At 48.2% G+C, this 24454-nt stretch overlaps 2 long non-coding RNA genes across 14 annotated transcripts in view; both read right to left on the minus strand.

Annotated features, from left to right (window-relative positions):
- On the minus strand, positions 1–24346 carry LOC126961610 (uncharacterized). Its single transcript, XR_007728361.1, has 2 exons — positions 12128–24346; positions 1–11797 (listed from the first exon to the last, which is right to left on the minus strand). It is a non-coding gene; the product is annotated as an uncharacterized LOC126961610 (long non-coding RNA).
- LOC126961609 (uncharacterized) overlaps positions 1–24454 on the minus strand; it is a 205926-nt gene that overhangs the window by 165215 nt on the left and 16257 nt on the right. The window lies entirely within an intron of this gene.

Here is a 24454-nt window from a genome sequence, read left to right on the forward strand (position 1 = left end):
TAATGTGTATTATGTTTTTATTTTTTATTTTTAATTAGCAAAGAAAGAAGGGGCCTTGGATGTGGAAGGTGAAGTTTTATGTAGCTTAGTGTCCATCAGGTACCATGTCTACGAACAGCGAATCCACACCGAGTTCACTGGGAGTCCAGTGACGCACCCATAGCAGGCTGGGACTCAGCCACAGAGCGGGGAGTTGGATAAAGCAGGTGCTGGGAGGAGTAAACGAGGCTGATTTCCCTTACTACTCACCTGCGAAGTCCTGCAGACAGGATAGAAAGAAAACTCATGCGACAATAGTTCTCGCATGCCCTCCAATGTTCAAGCCTCCTTGGGATAATCCATCTCAGACTTCCCAGGGAAAGCCGTCATTATTCATCCCTTTACCAGGAGAAGGGCAGAAGGGAAGGAGATCATACCTAAAGCAGACACCTGTTAGTAATGGAAGAGGAGCAGAAACATGGACCCCCTGTCTCCTTAAGGCCAACCCCGCCCCGGGAGCACCTTATACCCATGGCTGGGCCTCACCTGCCTTGAGTGCTGGCACCAGGCAAGTGCAAAGAGGCAGGCCCCACTCCTGACATTCCCTCCCAGCCACAGACTGTCCACCGCCAAAGGCCAGGCCCTCCGTTGTGGTGTTCCCAGGAATCTGGAGAAAATTCAATAGAGGAAGCCTGAGGATGGGGTGGGAGGAGGAAATGGGGCAAAGAGGCCCTGCCAAGTTTTCCAGAGGAAATGAGTAACCCGTTGTTATGCAGTCACACAGCGCCAAGCGAGGAAGTGGCATTGTCTGGGGACCAGCCGCGGGACCTTACATAATAGGCACCCCTCTCACTTTCTGGCCCTGGCCGTATTTGGGGATTGGCAAAAACATCTGATGAGCACCTCCAGCCTGTGTAAACACTGGCTTTATTAGGGTGGTGGAGAGAGGTCTGGACGGGAGTTCTGCTGGGCTCGCGCTGAGTGAAATCAATTCCCATGGCCTCATCCTGCAGGCTCCCATCCGTTGGGCGGCAGTGCTGCTCAGTGGTTAGCCCCGACTCTGAGGCCAGGCTGCCAGCACCCATCCAGATTCCAGCTCCACCACTTTCCAGCTGTGGGAACTGAGCAGGCTGTTCAGCTGCTCTGTGCCTCAGTTGCCTTGTCTTTAAAATGATACTATTTGACCTGACTCCTAGGGTTACAGAGGATGAAGCAGAATCATACACATACAGTGCTCAGAACAATAGTTTGCACAAAAATAAGCTTTCAATGATGAGGCAGTCAGGGTCCTGGAGATAAACATAGTGCCCCCACCTTGAAGACAGGAAACAAAATAAGTAAAATACAGGGGTGGGGCCTGCATTCTCCACTGAAAAGGTTTCTGCCAGGTATGATGACTCACGCCTGTAATCCCAGCACTTTGGGAGGCCGAGGTGGATCACTTGAGGTCAGGGGTTCGAGACCAGCCTGGCCAACATGGTGAAACTTCGTCTCTACTAAAAATACAAAAAATTAGCTGGACGTAGTGGCGCACGCCTGTAATCCCAGCTAACTGGGAGGCTGAGGCTCAAGAATCGCTTGAACCCAGGAGGCAAAGGTTGTAATGAGCTGAGACCATGCCACTGCACTCCAGCCTGAGCAACAGAGTGAGACTCTGTCTCAAAAAATAATAATAATAATTCCCCCCTCACCGTAGGTTGTTTTTTTTTAATTATTATTATTTGTGAAACAATCACAAACGTGTTGGGAACACAGAGCAAATCCTTTTCCCCTACAGCATGTGAGAGGGAGTGGTGGACCTCCTGATGTCCTGTCACTACAGAGTACTTCCATGTGTATTTTTCTGAAGCAAGGACATTCTCCCTTAGGACCACATTCTATAGGAACATCAGGAAGCTGACACAGATATGTAACTAACATCTAATGCTCCCAGCCATCCAAGGTTTAACAATTGTCCAGAATCAAGTTTTGCATTTAATTGTCATATCTCTTTAGTCTCTTTCAGTTGGAACCATTCCTCAGTCTTTCCCTGACACTCATGACCTGGACACTTTTTTTGTTTTGTTTTGTTTTGTTTTTGAGACGGAGTCTTGCTCTGTCCCCCAGGCTGGAGCGCAGTGGTGTGATCTCGGCTCACTGCAACCTCCACCACCGGGGTTCACACCATTCACCTGCCTCAGCCTCCCAAGTAGCTGGGACTACAGGCGCCTGCCACCACGCCCTGCTAAATTTTTTTTGTATTTTTAGTAGAGACGGGGTTTCACCATGTTAGCCAGGATGGTCTTGATCTCCTGACCTCGTGATCTGCCCACCTCGACCTCTCAAAGTGCTGGGATTACAGGCGTGAGCCACTGCGCCCGGCAGACCTCCACACTTCTGAAGATTATAAGGCAGTTACTCTGAAGCACATCCTTTAATTTGAGTTGGTCTGATACTTTCTCATGATCACATTCACATTATGTATCTTTATTAATATTTTTTTCTTTTAAAAAATTTTCCCTGGGAGCATAGAACGTATTAACATTTATTTTTCTTTTGCCTAATTGCACAGCAAGAGTTGGGAGGAAGATTTCCTGGAAGAAAGTAAATCATCTAAGTCAACTGTGATGACAACCCGCACCCAATCATTTTTAATTGGGCGAGGCAAAACGGTGTAGTAGTTTATGGCTTAGGGAGGGTTCCAGCAGTCTGCCTGTCTGGGGAAGGACTACAGCTTTTACACAGCCGAGTAGATCCTGGCATCATTTGCTCATGCCAGCTTTGCTTACAAATAAAAAAAAAAAAAAAAAGAAAAATGAAAAATAAAAAACTGAAAACCCTCAGAGCTCAGCTTAAAAAGACCTTTCATGCAATGCCAGGACTCTCCCTTTCCCACCCCCAAACCCCCCTTGTTTCTGTCCCAAAGTACAATACATATGTTTATCTTGCTTCTAAGTAGGGGTATATTAAAATACTTGAGGATTTTCCCCTCCTAATTCTGGCATGCTGGCTCCCACTGGCTGTGCAGCCACATATCATGAAGTGCAAAAGCAACAGTAAATTATACCCTTTACAAACACAGGGATCTTTCCTGAGGTTGGAAGTCGCATCACTTGAAAGGCTGACTTTCTTCAAACTTCCAGGAACTGAGTGGCCCAGAGCCCGTCTATTTAAAGGTCAACCCAGCCCTGCTGTATTTGGAGGGCTGCCTCGGACACAGGCTTATTCTCGGCCCCTCTCTGCAGCCACCGCAGCAGGCCAGGCTGTGAGCAGCACTGTGTCCCTTTCAAAGGGAGAAGGGAGGCCACAGACAGAGGAGGGCCAGAGAGAGATGGGAGACTGGAAACAACCAGTTGCCGCCCCCTTCCCCACCGCACCCCTCTGGGGGATAGAGTGGAGTGATGGCGGCTACCAGAGTAAACTCCTCCGCCATGATTAAATCTCGGAACCCAGCTTAGGTCCCAATTTTCAGGGACAAGATGGTCCATTTGATGACACTTTTAACTCAGCTGCCTGGGTCTAAGCTCTGGCAGAGCAGAGCAGATGGTAAAGAAGACAATTCAGGACCATGGTGATAGGTGTAGGGACCGCGGCAGTGGGATTTTGCAGTGTAGGAGAAAGATAGGGCTCAACTCGATAGAGCCTGAGCAAGTGGAAATTCACAGCGAAGGAGCAGGGTGGGGGTAGGAGGATAGAAAATTACTGACAGGCAACATTAGGAGTAAGGGGGATTCTGGTTAAACCAACCTATCAAGATTCTTGTTAAAGGCAGGCCAGGGTGACCAGACATCTTCCGGAAGGTGGTAGAAGATGAGGAACCCTATCTATCAGATATGGAAGATATTGAGGGCGGGTGGTCCTTACCAAACTGACTCAGCAGAGTTTTTTGCTAAAACTAGATTTTACAAGAAAGTGCACAGATGGGCCTAGGAAAAGACCTAGGTGTCCGATTAAATTGGGTAATTGGGTCAAGCAAAGAATCTTTGTCAGTAGGTAGTGGGAGATGGCCCCTGTACCAGTTTGACAAGGCAGCCAGAGGGCACGACAGCCCGCCTCACCCACCAACCACTCTGAGAATCTTGGGAAAGTATTTAACCCTTAGCTTGGTGTTAACTTACACAGGTCTGTGTGTATTTAATTCTATGAGCTTTGCTCAGTATTTGCTCACTCTTCAAACTGCTCGTGATTTCAGAGGATGCCAGGTAGTGAGATGTCACTGCTGACAGAGCACCTGCAGCGGACACAAGGATTCTGTGGTTGGGGGGTCAGCGCAGCTTACAGATGACTTCCAGGATGGTACAGTCAGTTGCCTAAAGTCACCCAGCTAAGGAGGCAGCATGGCCAGCATCCCAATGCTGATCGGTCTGACTCCGGAACATACCCTCTAATTTCATCGCACTCTTCATACACCCCCATATTCATGAAGTCGGCAATATTGTAAAGAAGACAGGCCCCACAGATCCTGGACCATGCAGCCAGCAGTGCTAGGACGGAAAGAACTCATCCCCCCGAGAGGCATCCAAAAGGGTTTCATGGAAGAGGAGGCATTTAAAAGTTGCCCACAATGGGACTTTTTGACAGGTCAGAGAGAAAAGGAAGAGCAACCCAAGAGGAAAGTACATGAACAAAAGCAATAAGATGAGAAATGGGCCTGGATGGGTGATGACAACTGGCTGGTGAGGCTGAGCCCCTGCATGGCGAGGGAGCCCAGGACTCCTTCTGGATGTCTTTCCAGCCTGTGTGGAGTGGGTGTCCCCTCGATGCTCGTCACTGCACCATATCATTGACCCAGATTATTTCCAATCCCCACAACAGAGCAAGGAGTAGAGACAACTAGTCCCATTTTCAAAAGAGAAGTCCCTGGTTAGAGAAGCCACCACTACTGAGTACCTGGTTCCTGAGCAACAGGCCCGGACTTGAACCCAGGGCTGTTTGGTACCAAGGTCCGTGAGTTTCCCATGCAGCCTTCCCACGTCCTTTTCCCCTTTCTGCTGAGGTCATTGTCGGCACAGAAAAGGATGTTCAGGGGGAATGAACGGAGGAGGGAAGGAAGGGGGGAACAGTGCCAAGGCTGTGATTCAATGCAGACCTTTCCTCGTGTCCGATTAGCCTGAAAAGACTTGGAAATCAAAACCAACCAAACAAAACACTCAACAGGCCAGCCCAGGAAGCTTCTATTCTCCGGAACAGAACTGAAAAGAGAGTGAGCAGGCCAAGGATCTCCAAGTCAGATACATCATCAGAGGGACTCAGGAAAGGGAACGTGTTGCCGGATAGTGTCTGAGGGTGGGCACCCGGGGACAGATCCTGGGGAGAGAATGTCTGTCTGTGTGATTTAGCAGGGAGCAGCCTCAGGAGAAAGGAAGGGAAGGCAGCAGAGCCAGGCAAGGAAAGGAGGTGGTCTCGGCTGGGGACCAACTCAGGCCATCCACAGGATGCTCTGGAACATGAAGCGCACCAGGGGGTTTGCCCCACATGGAAGCAAGGAGGAGCAGCCCTTTGCACCCCTGAGTCAGCCATGGCTGGTTCAGGGTGAGCAACTTCCCGGATGAAGCAGCTTCAGTTGGAGGAAGGCTAATCTCCAGAGAAGGGGTGCTGTGGACATTAGCAGGCGCCGTCTCGGCAGCTGGGGTGAGTGTGCCGGTCCAGGGAGCGGGACCTGGGGCAGCCCTTCAACAACATCCACTACGATTAGTCACAACTGAGTGACTGTGCGATGCTCAGGAATGATAACAGCCCCCATTTTTTAACATTTCCTGCAGTCAGCTTCCCTAGGCCAGATACTGCCTGGGCTGAATCAGCCTCTCAAATGGGTGCTGGAAACATCTGGGTCTGAGGGGACACCAGGGGCAGGAAAAGAACCACTCTGGGGAGAAAAGAGCCGGGAAGAGACCATGACTGGAGGGAAGCGGGCAGAACAAGACCAGCACTGCAGAGAGTCCCAGCTTTTCTCCACACCTTTCTCCTGAAAAGAGCTGACATCTGGAATCAAATGCAACGAGCTGAGAATACAAACTTATGCTCCCATTCTTACACCCCAAAAAAGTCTAAAACTCAACTGGAAGTGGTGGCTCATGCCTGTAATCCCAGCACTTTGGGAGACCAAGGTGGGTGGATCGCCTGAGGTCAGGAGTTCGAGACTAGCCTGGCCAACATGGTGAAACCCCATCTCCACTAAAAATACAAAATTAGCCAGGCATGGTGGTGTGTGCCTGTAGTCCCAGCTACTCGGGAGGCTGAGGCAGGAGAATCAGTTGAACCCAGGAGTCAAAGGTTGCGGTGAGCCGAGATGGCACCACTGCACTCCAGCCTGGGCAACAAGAGTAAAACTCCATTTCAAAACACACAAAAACAAAAAACCTCTAAAACTCACAGAATAGCCTCTGATAAATCTTTTCATAAGATTGTATAATCTCAATAATTACTTTCAATAAATTAATTGATGGATCCTATCACAGTGCCCACCATATGGTTACTGCTGAATAAAAGCTGAATGGCGTGACCACTGAACACACTGTAACATCCACCACATGCTTACAGGCAACCTCCTAGGTCTTTCCCAAAATAGTAGAGGCTCTCCTTTGCGAAGCTGAGTTTGGCCTTAATCACATGATGCTGGCTTTTTAACTAGATTCTTCTGATTTTTCAATTATTATTTTTTTTTAATTCTTCATCTTGATTTTTCAACTAGAGCTTTGCTGTCCCCAAATGTTCATCAATAGATGAATAGATTTTTTTTTAAATGCAATACACCTGTGCTAGGGAACATTATTCAGCCCTAAAGAGAAATGACGTGCTGATCTACGCTACAACGCAGATAAACCTTGAAAACATTACACCTAGTGAAAGAAGCCAGGCACAAAAGACCACTCCAGGATAAGTGTATTTGTAGTACGAGTAGCTCAGCAATTTCTTAGCACTCAGAGAATTGTGGGAAGAAAGAGGTGACTGCTGATAAAAACAAGATTTCTTTTTGGGGTGATGAAAATGCTCTCAAATTGATTGTGGTGATGGTTGCACAACTCCATGAATATATTACAAACAATTATGTTGGCCGAGCACAGTGGCTCATGCCTATAATCCCAGCACTACGGGAGGCCGAGGTGGCTGGATCAGTTAAGGCCAGGAGTTCAAGACCAGCCTGGAAAACATGACAAAATCCTGTCTCTATTAAAAATCCAAAAGTTAGTCAGACATGGTGGTGTGTGCCTGTGGTCTCAGCGACTTGGGAAGCTGAAGCAGGAGAACAGCCTGAACCTGGGAGGCAGAGGTTGCAGTGAGCCAAGATGGCACCACTGCACTCCAGCCTGGGTGACAGAGCGAGACTCTGTCTCAAAGAAACAAAACAAAAAAAATTGTATTGTGTACCTTAAATGGGTGAGTTGCAGGTGAATTATATGTGAATTATATCTCAATAAAGCTGCTATATATAAAAAAGAAAGGAAGAAGTTTGCTGTGATGTGAAGGAATAACACCAGCAATGATGGATCCCTGTATAGAAACTGTATAGAAACACAAACTGGTGGCTTCTAGAAGAGGTCTGAACAGCTCCATGAACACACATACATGTGTCCCCAGACACATCCCCCTGGAAAGGAGGAAGAGAATAGTTGTTGCCCACCACTCCCCAAATCTCTGACCCCCGGCCTCCAACACCATACCAGAGGGGGCACGGAGCAGACAGCCAGGAACTCTTATTTTGTCTCGTGCCCCGAGCAATTCCTAAACAGTGGGAGTTAAATATTTATAAAGCCGTCACTGTTTGTTTAATGTTCAATCTGTACTTGGGAAGGCTGATGCAGGGAAACGCTGAAGTGACAGCTGATTATACAACCCGGGAGAAGCGTGGTGCACCAGGATCTGACACTTCCCAGGGCTCTGGCCCTCACCTTCTCTCCCTTTTGCTCCCCAGCATGGGCTGCCTTCCTCCTTCTCCATGTGCCCCTGGGTTAGTGGGAGGCTCCTGTGTTTAGTCTCCTCTTCCTAGCTCCCGTGAAACAAGACAAAATAGCCCTTTTCACCAAAAGCCACAGTCTCCTTGCTTTTAATGTGACGTGAACAGTCCCCATGACTGGGATGCTATCGGGGAGAATCTTCCTTCATGGAACCCACCGCATTGAACCCTCTGCCAATAGAAGATACTGCTCAGAAGTGGGGACCCAAACCAAGGCAGTGAGAGCCGCACACTCAGACCAGGAACGCCTTCTGAGGCCTCCCCCCAAATCATCCTCCTCGTCCTCCTCTGAGCATGTCCCGCACCAGGCCCCAACCTGAATGCTTCATCGAAGATGAATGTTGGAATCCAACTCACAGGCTTCACATCTGGCTTTGTCATTTATCAGCTGCATGACATTAACCTGCTCTGACTCAGTTTCCCACACAAATGAATGGCCCGTCTGCTTTGCAGAGTTGCTTGTGAGCATTAACTAAAACAGTACTTTGAGGCAGCCAGCAGTGCTATGACAAACTCAACGGTGACCCTGCCACCTGCTTCAGAGTCCTAACTCTAAACCTCACTTGTCTGTGACTTTGGGCAATTCCAGTCACTTGTCCCAGTCCTCCTCACTGGCCTACCCAGCAAATGAAATTACTATATAATGAAATAAAATGAGATACCTAATAAAATTATTAAAATGCGATATACAGTAAGATAAAATGAGATAGGGTGAGCGCTGCCCAAAATATGGGTCAGGGCTTACTGGTGTTGCTGATAGAGTGCAAGGTGGGGAGATGGCCGCTAATGCTCCTTCATGTCTGGGACTCCTGGGACTCTTTTGGGAGAGTCCTTTCTCTTTTGGGGGCCCAGATTCCTCTGAAAGTGGCTAATGCTCAGGGATTATACTGCCAGCTGCATCCGGTAAGAGGTTCCCAGAATCTCCAAATTGCCTTCCCCATTATGGTGCCACCAGTTGGTCCGGAAGTAAAGAGATGGGCCTGGGCTAAGTAATGGTGAGAGACCCTGTCCAGCCTGCAGGACCTCTCCTAAGCCTGCCGCCTTCCCTCCCTACCACTGTGTTGGCAGTAGAGTGGGGGACACAGATGGATAAGCAAGATCTCCCTCCTCAAGGAGTCCTGGGTCCCACAGTTAGCTGGACACATAACGAAACCCCTAATGAATGCAACGATATGGTAGGAAGGTAGTTCAGAGAGGTGCAGTCAAGGCAAAGAAGAGTGAACTAGGCAGAAGGAACAGCAAGAGCTCTGCAGACATGGGAAACTGAGGCAGAAGAGAACCTCATTACCCCAGGAAAGAACCCACTTAAAATAGGTCCAGATATTTTGAAAAATCAAGCTTCATCACCTGCTTCTGATTCCTAGCTCTAACCATTTGGCTGTGATCCTGGGTGACTTTTGTCACTTGTCCTAGCCCTCCTTAGTGGGGGGAGGAGGGATTATCTTGGAAAAATAAAGAATTATAAAAATGACTTTATATTTATTAGTATACAATTTATAATTACACATAAACTATACATAAAATAAGATTTATCTTATACTTTGAAACTGGCCAGGTGCGGTGGCTCAAGCCTGTAATCCCAGCACTTTGGGAGGCCAAGGCGGGCAGATCACGAGGTCAGGAGTTCAAGACCAGTCTGACCAATATGGTAAAACACCGTCTCTACTAAAAATACAAAAATTAGCCGGGCATGGTGGCACATGCTTGTAGTCCTAGCAACTCGAGAGGCAGAGGTTGCAGTGAGCCGAGATCGTGCCACTGCACTCCAGTCTGGGCGAGAGAGCAAGACTCTGTCTCATTAAAAAAAAAAAAAAAAAAAAAAACTTGAACCAGAAATTATAATTCTACATTATAATTCTATTTATTTGTTTATTTATTTTTCGAGACAGAGTCTCGCTCTCTCACCCAGACTGCAGTGCGGTGACGCAATCTTGGCTCACTGCAACCTCCGCCTCCTGAGTTCAAGTGATTCTCATGCACAGCCTCCCAAGTGGACAGGATTACAGGCATGCACCACAATGCCCAGCTAATTTTCTGTATTTTTTAATAGACATGGGGTTTTCATATGTCAGCCAGGCTGGTCTCAAACTCCTGACCTCAAGTGATCCTCCCGCCTTGGCCTCCCAAAGTGCTGGGATTACAAGCATGAGTCACTGTGCCCGACCCCTGAAATTATCATTTTAAACTATGATCTAATTTGCTGAGTTGTGTACAGAATGAATCTAATGTCGAGGCCTTCCTTAGCACACATTTTCTCACAAAATATAAACTTCCTTCACGCCACTCCTTCATCATTGGTCCAAGGAATCATTTTGCAAAAGACCTTTCAAAGACCTCTCTTAATTTTTTTTTTTAACATTTTTAAATCACTTTCCCTTGATTTGCATAGAGAGCCATCATCTCTCCTTTCTCTTCTCCACGGTTAACTGCTCTGATCCTGCTAGTGGTCCCAGTGCTCCCCATTTGCTGTACCCTCAGCATTACTCAGCGCTCAGCACACAGGCGGTGTTAGTAAGCATGTGTGGTTCATGAAGCCTCTCACAGGCCTTTGCTGATTCCGGGAAACCCTGCAGCTGGTGCAAAACGTGTAATTTCTGGCAGCTGATTTGCCTTAGAGAGAAAAACCCCTGTTCCCCAATTCCGCCACTGTCATTTCATTGAAAATGTAGGCAATCATAATGACCAACACTTAAATATTTTATTGCAGTTGCATATTTGTTAACCAATCAAAGGGTAGGACCTTTCTTTGGTGCGCTGACTAGAGATGCAAATTGTCTTTCATGCAAAATACACACTCACAAGTCAACATCTACAATTCCTGGTTTCAATTTCTTTAAAGCAGTGCCAAAATTAATCACCTGTAAAGCATATGGAATACAAACTCTTTATGGTTTTACAACTTTTTACAGCTGTTTTGCCTTTAAGTTATTTGGTGACAATTTTGTTTTAGCAAAGCAATATTATCCATTCTATCCAACGTACTAAACTTTTCATAAAACAACTCTTTATAAACTCAATTTTCATTAGTTTATGTAGTATTTAATTACCAACACAACAACTTTTGGCAAGCACATACATCAACTAGTAGTAACAAGCCTTCTGGGCACACCAATATCAATAGCTAACATTTATTGAGTGTGTACCGTATCATAAAACACTGTTCTAAGCCTTTAAACCTACTAATTCATTTAATGCTCATAATCACTTTAGAAGGTGGGTACTAGTATTAGTCTCATTTTACAGATGCAGCATATAGGCAAAGAGAGGTTAATTAACTTGCCCAAGGTCACACAGCTAAGAAATAGAAAAAATTTTGAATCTGGAAAGTTGGGCTTCTGGGTAGCCCCGCAGAGCCTTTAATGAGCCTGGGGCCTCACTGAGTTTGCTTTTACAAAGGGAATGAGTAACATCACTTAATTCAGTGAGTAGGCCAAATGGAGGTCAGCTAAGAGTTTCTGCTGTTCTTGCAGCGGACTGACAGATGTTTACAACGTCTGGCCATCAGTAAATGACTGATTATCATTGGATGTGGGTGGGCTGAATATTGGCAGTGAGTTTATTCATGCATATTTTTATGCTAAGATGACTTTTGCCGTCCTAGGCAAGCTCTGTCTGCAGGAACACAGATAACACAGGACTCCCTCAAATTCTGTGTGGCTAGAACATGAACCACTGCTGGGGACAGGACAAGAGGAGAGGCCAGGGGAGACTTCAAGGCCAGATGTGTCAGGCCAAGGGTTTTAGATTTAACTTTGCCTATAGATACTTCTTCATGTTCAGTGACTGGCCAGAAATTGCACCTGCCTACTGCTGCAAAGGGATAAGATTCAGGAGACCCCCAAACTGCTGGCACAAAAGGTAGAGCAGAAAGAAAGAGAAGAAAACCTGAAAGTGCGGCCGGGCGTGGTGGCTCAAGCCTGTAATCCCAGCACTTTGGGAGGCCGAGGCGGGTGGATCACGAGGTCAGGAGATCGAGACTATCCTGGCTAACATGGTGAAACCCCGTCTCTACTAAAAATACAAAAAACTAGCCGGGCGTGGTGGCGGGCGCCTGTAGTCTCAGCTACTTGGGAGGCTGAGGCAGGAGAATGGCGTGAACCCAGGAGGCGGAGCTTGCAGTGAGCCGAGATCATGCCACTGCACTCCAGCCTGGGAGACACAGCGAGACTCCGTCTCAAAAAAAAAAAAAAAAAAAAAAAAAAAAAAAACGAAAACCTGAAAGTGGAATGGCGGGCCTGCATGCGAGGGCTTGGAGCCTTTCCTTCCACTTCTGACCTTCCCTGAGTCCCCGGAACACCTGCACTGCTGGATGGTGGGCCACAGTGAGTGAGGCCAAGAAACGAAGGTAGGGACCCTGACCAGAGGCCAGGCAGCTCTTCCAGGCAGAGGGAAGGTCAGACATCTGATCTCTGAGCTCTCGGTCCAGCGTCCTTTCCACCGCCCTATGCCACAGTCGCCAACAGAGCCAGAGTGGGTAGCAGGAAGGTGACTGCTCAGGGGAGGGGGCAAACCCCACTCAGACTGGATGAAGAGTGAGAAAAAATATATACCATTGCACAAAAGTGGAGAGAAGCCCTCAGTCTCCAAAGCCCCCCTCCTGAAGCCCAGACAAACAGACTGTGTCGCTAAGTCAATAACTTCCCAGGGTAGAGGGTTAAGAAGAGGAAATGGCTTTGTTACCTGAATCCTTTTCACTTGTTAAAAGAAGTCACCTTCCTGCTCCTTGAAGTAATTGACATCAAGGAGGAATGCAGGGAATTTTCAGCTCCTCAGCCAGCTAACAAGGTGTTGTGTTAGAACGTGCACACTCCATAGCAGCCCAAATACTACTTAAAGTGCAGAGGCAGGTGGCATTAGAAACTAAACAAGCCAACAAAAGTGAACTAGGCTTCACTGCTCCCTGGCTAGCAGAAGCTGAGGGCCGGCCAAGCTCCTGGTACCCGACGTGCAATCACATCTCAAGGGAGGGAAGGCCCAACACACACTGCCTTCACCAACCTGACAGCTGTCACCTGAGGAAGGGCGTCAGGACAGCCCCAAAGATCAGAACCCAGAGAGCTGGGAGAAAGCACCCACGACCCAACGAGAGGAAGAACATTCGAACTCTGCACACCATCTTTCAGTGGTAGTGAGTGCCCCGTCAGTGGAGGTATTCCAGGGCTGACTAAACAGACAAGTAGCCAGGTTGCTGTGAGCAGGGGTTCACCTTATCTCTTGGGTGGTTAGAAGAGAATGCAGAGATTCAAAGCTTGTGCATTTGCTCACTGCATGACAAATGCATATCAGAAAGGTTGCACAATCTAACCCGGCCCTTTGTTCCTTCACATTCTTTCTCTCTAGGGCTTTCTCTGCAAAGCTAGAGGAGCTGTGTGGATGTCAGGAGCCAAGTGTCCTTTCTTCCTTTATGGAGGGCCTACTATGTGCCGGCACTGTCTGGGGAACTCAGACGAATCGTGCAAGCCCCTAGTGCCAGTTCTCTAGCGATATGGCACAATGGCTCCAGTTTATCAATGAAACTAGAAGCCAATAAACATTCCTGAGGGCCTAGTGGCTCCAGTTGTGAAAGCCACCGTCGTTGGTGGTACTGTTATTCTATTATTCCCCCTGACACATGAGGACACAGATCAGGGAAGAGAAAGGACGCCCTCCGTTCACTGAGCAAGTCTGTGGAGGAGCTGGCTTTCCAATGTAGCCAGCCATACCCAGCTCTAAGATCCACACTCTTTCCCTGGCTGTGCTGGATGGGGCGATACACAGTCCCACACCCCCAGGAATGCCCCCTCCACCAGGAAAGTCAGGACTTGTCTCCACTCTCCCATCCACTGCCTTCAGGGGTCATTCCACCGTTTCCTCTATATTTCACCATTGGCTCAATTCAATTCCGGTGGCGCAGGCCTCCCCCGAGGCATGGCAGAGACGAGCAGGGTTTTGAGAGCAGAGATGAAAGGCAGCGCTGCAGAGCACATGAGGTCTCAGTACAAATGTCAACTGCTTTCATCAGGAAAACCCAAAATTACCCACTCTTACACGCAGTCTTTCATCTGCTACAGGGCAAGCAGAGGCTGCTTATTAGAAATGCTGCCTTGTCCGTAATCTCCTTGTGGGGGACAGGGTTGAGGGGCAAACGCCAGCGTCACCCTCAGAATCACGGCGCTGCCTCACTCTGAGGGGCGGCTGGCCTGTCGGAAACACAGGCTCCACTCTGCCCTTGGTCACCAGACGCTGACTAACCGGACAGAGAGGAGGTCTGCCTGGGCCAGCTGCCACCACTGCAGAGGCGGACTCTGCCAAAAGACGGCTGTCCCCAGAGCGGGCTGCAGGAGCGTCGGACCGGCCAAACCACTGCTGTGCACCTCCCACACATACAGCCTGCAGCTCCAGGAAACAGAGGTTTGAGACCACAAACTAAATGTACGGGAGGGCTGACCGGCCCCTCTATTTCTTCCTTCTCTCTTTCTCCAGCAAAGCCAGCAATTGAGAACTCCACATCATAGATTACTGTGGCTAAAAGGGGCCTCTTGAGGTCACTGATACGGTTGCCCTGGATCAAGAGCAGTCTGTCCTGGGTCATCACAGGAGCCAGGCTATAATCCTCATGAAAGGATCTCAAGAGAGCGCTGGTTTCCTTTATTGCTACCAGAGCAGCCTGCACCTTTCTGAATCCCAGCACTCATGACATTTGACTTTTGCCTTTTAGTCCAATATCTATCGCCTACTCATGATCTGTGAGCCCTTAAGACCAGGGGCCATTTTAGTCTTCTCTGTGTCTTCAGGACTTAACACAAGGCCTGGTCCAGAGAGCTGCTTAGTAAATGTGGGTGGGTGGATGAGTGGGTGCATGGATGGATTAGTAGATGGTAGTGGAAGCAGAAAAGGGAAGAGAGAGAAGAGAGTTGTAACTAGGGGCATCAACCACATCTACTCTAGACTGCCACAATCACGGAACTTTTGGGCCAAAGTGGGCTTGACAGATGCTCTAAGTCTCACTGCCACTCCTTATTGTGCAGAGGAGAAAACTTAAACTCTAGCACTCACTGTCTTGTGCAAGGTGAGATAATCCATCCTAGCACCTCAAGCTTTTGGCAGCCTCCATCAGAAAGGATAAACAGCAATCCATCCTGCTATCAGAACCAAAACGATACTCACACTCCTCTAGCTTGTGCAAGGAGAAGTGCTGCCTCTAACCTGCAACCCAGAAAGCTTCACCTCAGTGCTGCTAAAAATACAATAAAATCAAGAGGAAGTGGGGCTCAGGAAGGAAGGAACACAGGTCTCCACCACTACAAGCCAAGCTTAAGGTGATGGCCCACAACTTCCCACCAGGAAGGCCAGTCCTCTCTGCTTCTCACCTGGATCACACACCTCACCAGGATGAGAGGAGGACAAAGCTGAGCATTTGGATCTTGCGGGAATAATTCCTACTATGAGAGAAAATGCAGCCAAAATCCAGAGACCAGAATGAAATCATCCATCTCCTGCTTAGTTATGGCGAACACAGGCACATCAATCCATGACTACTTCCTGACAGCCAGCTGTGCATTCAGTCCTGGGCTGAGCACACACAAAGGACAAGAAGTCTAAATCCTGACCAGGCCCACATTGAGGTCATTGACCTACTACTCACTCATTCATGCACTTGTTCACACAACAAATCATTATTGAGCACCAACCACATGCCACAGCACTAGATTGGGGAGTTTGGGTCTGTTCTCTGCTGAGTATGCAAGAAGCTTGAACTTGATTCCAGGAGAGAACATGTAACAATAACCATCTTGCACATCACTCATGTCTGCACAGTGCTTTTCCATTCTCAAAGCACTTGCCCCTACATGGTGTGTTTAATCCTTACAAAACCCCAGGGAAGACATCATATAAGTGTTCTCATGCTCTCCCACTGCACATTTAGGGAAACTGAGGTATTCATCCATGACCACATAGTGGAACTGTGGCTCAAACCCACATCTTCTGTTTTCTTTTGTCTATAGATCTTTGCACCCCTATAAGTGGGATGTGGGGAGTCCGTGTTGGCCTAGCGGCCAGGGTGGGCTGGACTGTGAAGGACGTGAATATGTGGAAAGCACAGGGCAAGGTTGCATGAAAAGACATAGAGCTAGGCTCTCCAGGGTCAGGTGATGTGCCCATGGCACACAGCACTTGGCAGGAGCCAAGAATCTGAAGCAAAGCAAACAAAACAAAAGTTGTCCGCTGCGGAGGAGGATGAACATAGAAAAGTGATCAAAAGCAGCATTCTAGAGTCAGACCAATCCCGGTTCCACTTCTACACTGTGTGCTCTAACAAAGCCTCTACTTTCTCATCTGTAGAATGGGGCTAGTGAACCCATCCCATCTCTATAGAATCCACCAGGTTTAAGTGCCAGGCACAGTGTCCACATATCCTCTTTTTTTTTTTTTTTTTTTTTTTTTTTGAGAGGGAGTTTCACTCTTGTTGCCCAGACTGGAGTACAATGATGCAATCTTGGCTCACTGCAGCCTCCACCTCCCAGATTCAAGTGATTCTCCTGCCTCAGCCTCCCAAGTAGCTGGGATTACAGGCGTGCACCACCACACCCGGCTAATTTTGTATTTTTAGTAGAGACGTGATTTCTCCATATTGGTCAGGTTGGTCTCAAACTCTCAACTTCAGGTGATCCGCTGCCAGCCTCAGCCTCCCAAAGTGCTGGGATTACAGACATAAGCCACTGAGTTTGGCCCACATATCCTCTTTTAACCTGATGGGATCTATGCTGTCACAACTATTTTAATTGAGGTAAAATCTACATAACATAATATTAACCATTTTAAAGTGTATAAAATCGGTGACATTTGTTTAGTACATTCACAACGTGGTATAATCACCATGTCTATCTAGTTCCAAAACATTTTCATCACCCCAAATAAAACTTTGTACTCATTGGCCAGGCGTGGTGGCTCACACTTGTAATCCCAACACTTTGGGAGGCTGAGGTGGGTGGATCACCTGAGGTTGGGAGTTCGAGACCAGCCTGGCCAACATGGTAAAACCCCATCTCTACCAAAAATACAAAATTAGCTGGGTGTGGTGGCGCGTGACTGTAATCCTAGCTACTCAGGAGGCTGAGGCAAGAGAATCACGTGAACACAGGAGGTGGAGGTTGCAGCGAGCTGAGATTGTGCCACTGCACTCCAGCACTCCAGCCTGGGAAACAAGAGTGAAACTTGGTCTCAAAAAAAAAAGAAAAAACCAACAACACTTTGTACCCATTAAGCAGCTACTCCCCATTGTCCCAATCTGTTTTCTGTCTCTATAATTTTTCTTATTCTTGAAAATTCATAAAAATGGAATCAGACAATCTGTGACTTTTTGTGCCTAGCTTCCATCACCTAGAACAGCATTTTTGAGGTTCATCCATGTTGTAACATGTGTCAATGTCTCATTCCATTTTACAGTTGAATACTGTTTGCTATTCAACTGTACAACTATTCAACTTTTGCTATTCAAAAGACATTGGACATCTAGGTTGTTCCCACCTTCTGGCTATTGTGAATAGTGCACATGCGTGTACAAGCTTTTTGCGGACATACGCTTTCAACTCTCTTGGATATACACCCAGGAGTGGAATTGCTGGGTCATATGTAATTCTATATTTGACTCTTTGAGGAACCACCAAACTGTCTTCCACAGAGACTGTATCACCTTACATTCCTACCAGCAATGTACAAGGGTTCCAATTTCTCCACATCCTTGCCAACACTTGCTATTTTCTGTTGTGTGTGTGTGTGTGTCTTTTTTTTAATTATAGCTATCCTAGTAGGTATGAAGGGGTATCTCATGGTTTTAATTTGCATCTCCCTAACAACCAATGCTATTGAGCAGATATCTTTTCATGTGTTTATTAGCCATTTATATAACTTCTCTGGAGAAATGTGTATTCAAGTCTTCTGCCCATTCTGAAACTGGGTTGTCTTTTTGTTTTTGAGGCCACTAATGTTTTGAGCAAGTGTGTAGCCAACTCATATGCTGCCTCAAGCCTATTCATCTGGCAGTCCCAGACACTACTGAAAAGCAGGGTTGGTGTGAGGCCAGGGAGCTGCTGGATTCTGCATGCGGGTCTGGAGAGAACAGAGAGCCATGCGTGTGGCCCCAAACCCTTCACTTAGAGAGGCTGCTGGAGCCCCTGGAGATGTCCAGGTGAGGGCAAAGGACATGATTAAAATGGGTGGGAAGTGGGACCTTCGAGGAAGGTTAGAAGAGATTAAGGGAGGGAAAGACTGTGGACGACTTAATCCCACATAGACCCTGGAGTGTCTGAGTGTCTGAGTAGGTGATTTCAAGGAATCAGTGGCCAGCTGTTTTCCATTTCCCCAGCAGAATAGAAGGAAATGTGCCCTGTCAGGGAAAGGGTTAGGCTGAGCACAAGAAAGTGCTTCCATACTGAAGAGTTCTACCTGGCAGAATCTGCCAACACTTGGCATAGAATGCAGACCACCCACGGGGAAGACCAGACCCACCCAAGCAGCAGCGCCCAACAGAAACCAGGCTTAACTGCCCCTGTCCCCAATGGAAACACCTTCTTCAGCAGAGAGAGAGGGACTCATCACAGTTATGTGTGGTCCAGCATTAACCTGAACACCACATGGCCTCCCAACATGGGAGGGCCCATACTGGGCTCAGGTCAATGGATCAGGCTAGGTCCAGTGAAATCTTGGTTTGAAGGCTAAGTGCCAGGGAGCAGACATGAAGAGCATGTTGTGCCTGACTCTGAGGAATGCATGGCTGATGGGAGGATGGGGAAACCGCTCACTCCAAACCAGCAGAAGCCACAGGCACCATGAAAACACCTGGAAAGAAAGGCTCTTGGACAAGAAGCTGAACTTCAAAGTTAGCAAGAAGAAAGGGAAGAGGCCAAGCTGGTGGCTCACACCAGTAATCCCAGCACTTTGGGAGGCCGAGGCAAGTGGATCACTTGAGGTCAGGAGTTCAGGACCAGCCTGGCCAACATGGTGAAACCCCCATCTCTACTAAAAAGAAAAAAACAAGGTGGGGTGTGAGGTGGGTGGGCGGGCTTGGTGGCTCACGCCTGTAAGCCAAACACTTTGGGAGGTGAAGGCAGGTGGATTACCTGAGGTCAGGAGTTCAAGACCAGCCTGGCCAACATGGTGAAACCCCATCTCTGCTAAAAACACAAAAAATTAGTCTGGCGGGGTGGCAGGTGTCTGTAATCCCAGCTACTTGGGAGGCTGAGGCAGGAGAATTGCTTGAACCCGGGAGGTGTAGGCTGCAGTGAGCTGAGATCGTGCCATTGCACTCCAGCCTGGGCAACAGAGTGAGATTCTGTTTAAAAAAAAGGGAAGAAGCGAGGGAAAGATATAAAATGACCCAGTATTTGGGGTCAGTGGACATGTGTTCAATGCTAATGTCACCATTTATAATTTCTGGCAAATTCCTTCACCTTTCCTCCTCTATCACAATAGGGATAATCCAATTCTCCCTGGGATGGAGTGGAATAACACGAGTGAGTCAGCTCACAGGAGGCTGCTGACCTCCCCTCGTGGAGGGCTGTACCTCAGCAGATGCTCTCCTGAATGTGCTCTGCAGCCTCTCCCTGGGTTCCAATCCCTCCTTGGCCACTTACTTGCCAAGGGATCTTTGGCAGATTACTTAATTCTTCTGAGCCTCCGTTTCCTCATCTGTAGAGTGGGTGTGTAATAATAGTACTTATTATAGGGTGGTTGTGTGTGTTACATGAGTTAACATGTAGAAATCACTTGGAAGATGAATGGGAAGTGCTCAAAACTTTAAGTAGCTATTATTCCATAACTTTCAATAAAATAAACAATCCTTCTTCCTAAACTCTCTACACGTTTAGTATAGATTTCTGCACAGTGGGCTGAGCTGAATGCCAGGATGTTCAAACTGCAGGATCACAGAACTTTAAAACATGTGGGATCTGGAGAAACTAATGTTCTGCTCCAAGAAGTGAAGAGACAAGTACGAAGGCTCACCTAACTCAGGGCACTCAAATCCAGGTCTCCACTAAAAGCTGCTTACTCCGCTGCCCTCTCCCCATCCACCAAATTCCCCACACTGAGCCGCACCCATTTTTTATCCATTATGAAACAAGCGCCACCCATAAACCTGTGGTGAGGTTCAGTTAAAACAGTTTACTGAATGTAAAGCTGTTCTTTTTGCCATCGCCTAAGATAAGGGCCTGAGGCCAAAGGGAGCAGGGAGGTCACCTATAGTGCGGACCCCGAGTCACAACAAAAGAACCATCAATTTCGCCGGGCACGGTGGCTCAAGCCTGTAATCCCAGCACTTTGGGAGGCCGAGGCGGGCAGATCACGAGGTCAAGAGATCGAGACCATCCTGGCTAACACGGTGAAACCCCGTCTCTACTAAAAAATACAAAAAACTAGCCTGGCGATGTGCCGGGCGCCTGTAGTCCCAGCTACTCGGGAGGCTGAGGCAGGAGAATGGTGTGAACCCGGGAGGCGGAGCTTGCAGTGAGCCGAGATCGCACCACTGCACTCCAGCCTGGGCGACAGAGGGAGACTCCGTCTCAAAAAAAAAAAAAAAAAAAAAAAAAAAAGAACCATCAATTTCTCTAAACAGCACTCCAAGCAGCAAAGAATAGCACAGCAGATGGGGCACGCATGCTATTAGACACAGCTGGTGTAAGCCCTAGTTCTATGACTGTGCCTTTGGACAAGTTCCTGACCTGCCCTGGGCCAGTTTCCTCATCTGTAAAACAGGGACTATGCAGGGGTGGTAGCGAGGATGAGAAACAGAGGCTTATTCAGTGCCTGCGGTTTGGCAGCCTGTTTTTATCAGAGCTGTCCTCTCCTCCGGAGACCTCCAGCCCTGCACTGCACAGTGGCCGCAGGGATCCGTTTCAGAGATTCACAGGCCCGGGACTGGCCCTGCAGAGCATTCGTAAGGCCGGCCAGGTGAACAGCTGGGAGCTGGGGACCAGCGGCCACTCAGCTCTGCTGTGCAGGTCAGAGCAACTGCACACAGGATCGCTCCCCTTGCAGTATCTTCAGGGCTTTGAGTCTCAACCCAGCTGCGTCTGGACGCATTCAACTGACACAGGCCCAGGAAAACAATGGCCAGAACAAACGAACACATATAGCACAAGCAAGGGGGTGGCTCTACTAAGAGGAGCCAGACACAGGCTGCAAACGGCAGAGGAGGTCACTATTCTGGGAGTCCCGCCTGTCTGACCTCCTCTGGGCCCCTGGATGGTTCGGGGCAGGAGGAAGAGGAGATGGAAGTCTACAGGTCCAGCCTGCCCCAGGTTCTGGGATTGACATGTCAGAACTGAGTTAAAGCTTCTATAAGTAAGCCTGACCCATCAAGACTGTAGCACAGGAATGCCTTACAATAATTTCTATTGCTCTTCACCGTACAATGCACAATCTCTCTCTCTGCCTCTCTCTCTCTCTCTCTCTCTCTCTCTCTCTCACACACACACACACACACACACACACACAGCAGACTGATACAATGGTTAATAGCACAAACTCTGGAGCCAGACTGCTGGGGCTGGAACACCAGCAAGCCACTTTCAGCAGTGTGACATTAGACATTATACTTTGCCTCTCTGATCCTCCAGTTTTCTCATTTGTAAAATGGGGCTAATTATAGCACCATCCTCCTAGGATTTTTACAGGAATTAAATTATTTAACAGATAAGACCTAATTCGCACTGCCCAGAAGTTAATAAGCACTAGATAAATGTCAGCTATGATTATTAGTTACTAATCTAATTATTATCACTAGGAAGTCATTTAATTTAACTGATTTGACTGGTAGGTTCTTCATGAGTTGTCAATCACACAGAGATTTACCAAGGAAAGGCCATAAAGAAAAGAAGGCAGAAAATTAGCATTCTTTGTCAGCTTCCTATACATGTGATCATTTCAGTTCAGGATTTCACATTGCCCTACAAAACTGAGGTTGTGATCCCCAGTTTACAGATGAGGACACCAAAGTTTGGAGAAGCCAAGGCAATACAGTTAGATTCCAAAGCTAATAAATTTACTATGGAACAAAAACCAGCTTCTAAAATGTCATCTTCTTGTGCATGTTTCCATGACCCCATACCTTTCACACACAACTTCCCACGCCTCCATCTCCCCAATCCTCCCACTGGTCCCATCTCCCCTTTGCGTGGCCAGCAGAGACCCGAGTCCATGGTGGACACTGCTTAGGCACCCCACTAATTGCTCTTCCAGCCCATGTACAGAGCTGACCTCACAGCAGGGTGAGGACAGACATGGTGTGCAGAGACCCTTCCCCGCACCCAGCACCTTGCGGCCAATCACACCCAGCCTCTGCCCCACATGGGAAAAACTTCCTCCCACTCTGGTGCTGCAGGTGTGAATCTCAGCCGCAGTGACGACTGTGGCACCTACAGGCCTGATAAACACCCCGACAAGAAAAAGATCATCAAGTGCCCTGCTTCTCTCTGGTTCCTAAATCCTTTGGCCAAACGTTTTCCCCACACCCCTCCACTCCAGTTGGCTGCTCATTGCCTGTCAGAAAGAAGTCCCGGGTCTCTCTCAGTCCCAGAGCCCCTGCATGGACTCTGCCCACTGTCCCTTCCCAACATGGAGGCCCCCAATTCTGGGGTCCCCTACACCGTACGCTGTGCCACCACATCCCCGTGCCTGCTCCGGACAGCACTAACCTCCCATGACCGGTGGGACCAAAGCAGTTCTTAAAGGTTCAATCCACTCGGTTCTTAAATGAAAAACAGTTGCCCGTGAGTCACCTCCAAAGAGCTCCACACATATGCCAAACATTCGGTGTGCACTATTTCAACTGATCCTTGAAACAATGCCCTGAAGCGAGCACTATGATCACACTCATTTTGCAGCTGGGAAAACCAAGGTTCAGAAGGTGAAGTGACTAGAATCACATGCTGGTAAGCCATGACTCAGACCCAGGCCCTCACTCTCTTGAGATGCATCACTTTGAAGACTCTTTCATACTGTTTTCCTGCAGTTTCACCTGATGTGGGGAGAGAGAGCCCTGTTTTTCCAGGAACCACCCTGAGAACACAGCAGACAGCCACTTACATTCTTGAATGATCTGAATAGTCAAAGTAGCCAATAGGCAAGGACAAAAATGCAGCCTGCATGACCCATTTCCCTTTAATTTTTAAAAGTCTCTTTCAACCAGGTCTCTTCAGAGGTCTTCATCCATCAGCAAATACGAACTAACACCATATTGAGGGCTTTCAAATATACAGTGGGCCAAACCTTGTCCTTCCACCAGAAATACGCACAGGATCACGAGAGACATGGACCTACAATGCCAGGGGCCACGTGGGGAAGAAAAGGGCAGCATCTATGAGCTAAGAGGACAGAGCAACCAACTCTGCTGGGTAAGTCAGAACGGGTTTTGAAGACCCAGCCGCTGGGTTCAAAGCTAAAACTGGATGGGGACTGGAAAGGGAGACAGAGGCAGAGGGTGACAGCCCCTCTTAGCACTGGTGATGGTGGCTGCCTCACCTCCCTGTGGCAGGGACCCTACTGCTACGATGGTTCAGACACCTCCCGCAGCCCTTCCACCTACACGCCAAGGAGTTTCTCCATCCGACTCAAAGTCCACTAGGAAACTAGCAGTGCTATTGCATCTAATCTCAAGGTCCCAGACAATGGGGGTGTTTAGCCAGGAGTCCCACCAAGGGTTAAGAAACTGAACAGGAGGCTGGACGCGGTGGCGCATGCCTGTAATCCCAGCACTTTGGGAGGCCGAGGTGGGCAGATCACAAGGTCAGGAGTTTGAGACCAGCCTGGCCAATATGGTGAAACCCCGTCTTTACTAAAAATACAAAAATTAGCCAGGTGTGGTGGCGCACCCCTGTAATCCCAGCTACTCAGGAGGCTGAGGCAGGAGAATCGCTTGAACCCAGGAGGCGGAGGTTGCAGTAAGCCAATATCACGCCACTGCACTCCAGCCTGGGTGACAAAGCAAGATTCTGGCTCAAAAAGAAAGAAAAGAAAAGAAAAGAAACTGAAGAGGAAGGGATGAAGGGATGCACAAGCATGCACAGATAATGAAGATCGACCCTCCTCACGGCCAACCAACGTGAAAATACAAAGCTGGGATGCCCGGAAAGGACTGTGTACAGAATACTAAAACGTGGTTGTATTTTGTGGAGTTGTGCCATACGTCTCCTTGACTTATCACCCAACACACAAAAAGAAGGCGAATTCCAAAAAGATGAGGCAGCCATAAAATTAAGATAGAGAATGCCATGGGTGATGCATGGCCACAGATTAACTGAAATGGAATTTCCTCCTTAGTCACTGGAAGGCATAGGAACCCAACTCCAGGCAGGGAGGCCACTGAGCCACTTGAATCAGCCTCTTGTTCGCTGCTCCGAGGGAAAAGCAATCAGGAAGAAGCTGGGTGTGGAATGTGCTCCTTTCTGCAGTGCTGTTTCATTCCTTCAGCTCCCCCCCGCCCCTCCCAATCCCCACCCCAACCATCCCCTCCTTACAACCACTATCAAGTCTTGCCTTGGAAATCCAAAATCCACAATTATTAGG

This window comes from Macaca thibetana, chromosome 8 (genome assembly GCF_024542745.1).
Source record: "Macaca thibetana thibetana isolate TM-01 chromosome 8, ASM2454274v1, whole genome shotgun sequence".
Taxonomy (NCBI): domain Eukaryota; kingdom Metazoa; phylum Chordata; class Mammalia; order Primates; family Cercopithecidae; genus Macaca; species Macaca thibetana.